This window comes from Argiope bruennichi, chromosome 6 (genome assembly GCF_947563725.1).
Source record: "Argiope bruennichi chromosome 6, qqArgBrue1.1, whole genome shotgun sequence".
NCBI lineage: Eukaryota > Metazoa > Arthropoda > Arachnida > Araneae > Araneidae > Argiope > Argiope bruennichi.
Genome location: NC_079156.1, coordinates 49,265,960 through 49,270,853, shown reverse-complemented (window position 1 = coordinate 49,270,853; position 4,894 = coordinate 49,265,960). Strand labels below are relative to the sequence as shown.

The window sequence follows — 4,894 nt, the reverse complement described above, 5'->3', positions numbered from 1 at the left end:
CTTCCCTGATAGTGGATAAATTATGGGGTAGGAAAATAAAGGATGTATAATGCTACAGGCGTCACTTACTCTCGCTACGACTTCCAATGCGAGACACCTCAGAAATGAGGATGAGAAACTTCAGGTATGGTGGTTGGTTCTCGCCACCCGGGTGGCTACAGAAAATAGTGAGGGTCAGCTACCTTTTACAGAGGATGGAACGCGCTTCCTACGGAAAGGATTGTACCGTGACCGGTGATTGCCCTTAGGACTCAACCATAGTTCCCGCCAATGCTGTTGTCGCCGTGGTCTGATCACTCAGATAAATCCGTATGCCTTAGTGGCGGGTCAGAGTAGCCGGTTATAGTTATGGTTATAGTTACTCTCGCTACGGTATTGCTCTTTGAATTAAAAAAAAATAATTTCTTGGAATTATATGGGTTTATAAATATGGTAATTAAATATGCAATTAATTAAAAGGATGAAATTATATTTTATATGTAATCTTTATTTTAAAATTATAGACTTCTAGTAATTTTTTCAGATGAAATCTGTAAATGGGGAGTTTGTCCATTCTTCCTTCAGTGTGCATATGGATACGATAACATAAAGAATTGAAATGAATTCTTTGCTTATTTCTTTTCTGAAATTAATTCACGTTAATTTTTTAGATTAGAACATCCAATTTTTGAAACGCCTTCCAAACTTGCAAAATTAGGTTTTTTTTAAAATAGAATTTAATTTAACATCTATATAAGCAGCTTTTAAGTACGATTAATATTGCAATAAATTGATAGAACAAAACATGTAATTGTAGGTCATTTCCAGAAGATTTAGTTTCAGTACACCACGCATAAAAATTAAAAACAAGTTTAAATAAAATAGTAAATGAAAGCATATCATTATAAAAGATTCTAAACTATCAAATATAAAGTTTTCTAAGAATGCTAATTTGTGGGTCATTCCGTCAACTGAAATATATATATATATATATATATATATATAAAATTATCCTTATAAGTCAAAAGCAAAGATAAGATTAGACTGCCTTGCAAATACTGCAAGAATGTCCCAAAGTCCCTGAATTTGAGAGGAGTCACTAATATTAAAATTCAACCTAGACTCGATAGTAGTAAGCCCAAAACACGACATGTTGCGTTATATGAGAAATCTGAGGAGCAAATGCAAACTGTGTCCCATCGGGATCCCATCCCCCAAAGCTAAACTTGGAATCACTACATACAGAAATATATTTACTTACCGATTAAGCATATCCTTAATTTATTTTAAAGAGTAAAATTTACTTTTAACCGCTCTATGAAGCTTTGCGATAAGTAGATTTGATTTTGGCCGCACACTTTATAATTTTTTTCAGAAATTAAGCACTCGAAATTATTTTGATGATATGATTTCTTTATTTTGTTACGAGTATTTAATCTCGTTCTTTCTTCTGTGGTGACCTTGGGCCGTTTTTCTAATACCCACTGTTTCTTTTTGTGCGGCTCAGAGGCTTAATTGGTTTAAGTGCCTGGTAAGAGGTCACGAGTTCGAATCTCGTCGGTGCCTATGGGATTACACTTTTAAGTATATGCTGTTTGTTTAATGCATCTGCATGGTGTTCAAAATTTAATTCAATAAAAGAGGAAGAATGTTGTCATTTATAAAAACGTATTCAGAGTTTTCGTTTAAGCTTGGCATGTTTTATAGTAATAGATAGCTTCTTTATATTATGTTCGGCGCATAACTGAATTCTAAAAATAGATCCTCTGCGATGAATCACTTGTTCTAGATATAACGGATTCGTGGCACTGGATAACGAACGCTGATCAAACAGGTTTGTATTAAAGGAAAAATGATTCTGAACAGATGATTGGAAGTTTCTATTCTGTAAGAGGTTCGGTGGTCTAGGGGTATGATTCTCGCTTAGGGTGCGAGAAGTCCCGGGTTCAAATCCCGGCCGAACCCACGATAGTTGCTTTTTTGCCTTAAAAATAGTATGAGGATGTTATTGGAACTATTGTCTTTGGTTGCCAGACATTAAAAAAAAAAATGGATTAATTTACAATTGGAGCTTTTCATTTTTTTTTTGGGGGGGGGTGTTTCTTATTGAATCTTGTTTCGTATTATTTTAGTTGTTCCTCGTATACTTAAAAAAATAAATACAGCGGAATTTTCCTTAATCGGCAGTAAAGAGGCCACCAGAAACCGAAAAAGATATTTCTCCGAAAAAAAATTGAATTTATTTGTTTAGAATATGAATGTATATCTTCCGTGATGTCGTCTGTTGGAATTACAACATGTAAATAAAATCTTTTGGTCTTGTTTCTATATCTATTGGTCGTCATTAAATAAATGATGTAGAAAATATCACATATTATTTAAAATTAAAACATATATACATATTTTATATTCAGAAAAACAATTTTGGACCTTAGGTAAGACTGCGAATACCTTGCATCATATTGGGTAGAAATATAAATCTTTAGCACGAGCCTAAAATTTTTACTGAATCTGTTTTGAGAATATATATTTTGAAAACCTTTTTGCTAGCCGATTGAAACTAAAATTTTACAGAAACTATAGATGCTGTCACAAATAACATAAAATTTCATTGATTTAATTCACGGCGTTTATTAATTATGCTGAACTGCAAACATGTTCAAGTACAGACAGACTGAACCGTTTGATAGATTTTATTCAACATTTATAAATATTTACATTTTAGATGCTAAACCAGTGTACCAAATTTCATTTGCCTAGATCTTTGCGCTTTGTAATTATCGTGTTCACTCATAGATTTAACCAGATTGTAACTGACTGTATTTCGTTCAAAATTTGCAAGGTATTTACAAATTTAGTAATGATTTCATATACCAAATTTCAGCCAGCTAGCTCAAAATGTTTTTGAGTTATCATGCTCAAAATTATACAGACAGAAATAACAACAAAAATATTTTTTTCGGTATCTGGGAGATCTGAAATTCGGAGATTCGTCAAAATCTCGTGATTTTTGGACGATTACAACATATTTCTCTATATTTCGTATAATACAGAAAAATAAAAAGAAGTATAATAATAAATAAAAAGAAGGAGAAGACTCTAAAGCAAACGGCCTGTGTGTTAAAATAATATTATGCAATAATAGCAAGAAGTGGTATAAACATTTGAATAATAAAACAAGATATATATATATAAAAAAAAAATTTAAGTCAATTCCTACTTAAGGTTAACAAATTTTTTTTATTTTAGTTACTTTTTATTAAATAATTACAATTAATATACACATATATATATATATATCACAGAATTACAATATTAAGTGGCAAAATACAGCTTGGCGACAAACTTGGCGACCAAATAGAAATTACTTGACAAATTTTATTAATTAATTAATATTTGAAAAAAAACTGTATTAACATTAAGAGTCATCCACTACAAGTTTTAAAAAATATATTTGAACTTGAGTGGACGAATAAAAAGTATTTTATTAACGATTGAAAATTTGAACAAGATATATATAGAGAGAGTGTGAGCTAATAGTAGGAATTGGAAAAGCTTTTAATATTAAATCTTCGTACATTAGAAATGAACTTATCTGATCGTTTTATTTCACATATTTGTTCAATAGCGATATTATTTTTATTAGTGTCTGTATTTATAAATTCTCAAAAATAAATATTTTGATTTAATATTATAGAATATGTATCAAATCTCCTTTATTGACTCTGCGGTTTAATATAACTTCAAGTATATTTGCTAGATGAAATTTCTTTCTGTGGCAGGTGGAACAATTTCATTGACGCTAGGCTTAACTCTTAACGCGAAATACTGATAAATTGTCAAGATAAATAAATATATTTTAAGAAAATGAAAAGGTTTTTTTGATAAGGCTTTCCAAACAAAGTGTGTGATAAGAATTAAAAGCACACAAGATTTGAAAGATAAACCAAAATTTTGTAATTCTTTAAGCTTTAAACGTTTGATCAATTTGATTAAAGTGATAACATTTTAAACAGTTTTAAACAAAACATATAAAGAATATACTTGCAAAGTATATGCATGCGAAGTTTTTAAAGAGAAGATATTGTAAACAAAAATAACAACAACAAAAAAAGGACTTTTCATGAATTTTGTAGTATTACAAACTGACTACTCCGACCCTTCAGAAGGCACACGGAACAACTTGAATGAAAGGACCGCCGCAACAGTAACACTGGCGGGAAATGAGGTTGAATCCTAAGCGCCCTCACCGGCCACAGTACAACCCTTCCCTAAGGAAGTAACTCCAGTCGTCGATGGGAGGAAACCCCCTCCACTCTTTCATATAGCCTCAAGGGTGGAGAGAATCAACCACCATACCGGAAGCTTCTCATCCTCAACTACGAGGTGCTCCCTTGTGGGACTGAATTCTGTAGTATAAAAGCAACGGGGATTTTTGTATCAAAATGGATATTCTGTTATACTTTCATTATCAAAGAAGGGGTGGGGGGAAAGAAGGTTTTAAATTCAATAAGCTAAATTCCTGAAAGAAAATGTGTTTCCTAAAGAGAAAGGCATACATATACATAAAATTATTATCATCCCAAATTAAAAGTTTGCAGATATTTTTTAAGAATAAAATATATGAAATAAATTAAATAAAAGTACTTTGTAATTATTTTCAATAAAATTTTACTCTCGATAGTTGAAATATATATTATAAACATAATGATATTTACACACCGTCTTATATCTACAAATTTCAATATGAGGAAATAGACATGGATGATGAAAAAATAATATAAAACGTTTTACCACTGAACCGGGAGTATCAACTTAAGCTCATAGTTTTAGGTAGTACGTTTTTGCTGAGACAGCATTTTTCAAAATTTAAACTTGAATTCTTAAATGTTTAAAAATTAATTGTAATTTAACG

The 4,894-nt window shown here is 30.9% G+C and overlaps 1 non-coding gene across 1 annotated transcript; it reads left to right on the top strand.

Moving 5' to 3' along the window:
* The first annotated feature begins 1,872 nt into the window (after window positions 1-1,872).
* Window positions 1,873-1,944, top strand: Trnap-agg (transfer RNA proline (anticodon AGG)). The gene has a single exon. It is a non-coding gene; the product is annotated as a tRNA-Pro (tRNA).
* Window positions 1,945-4,894: the final 2,950 nt, after the last annotated feature.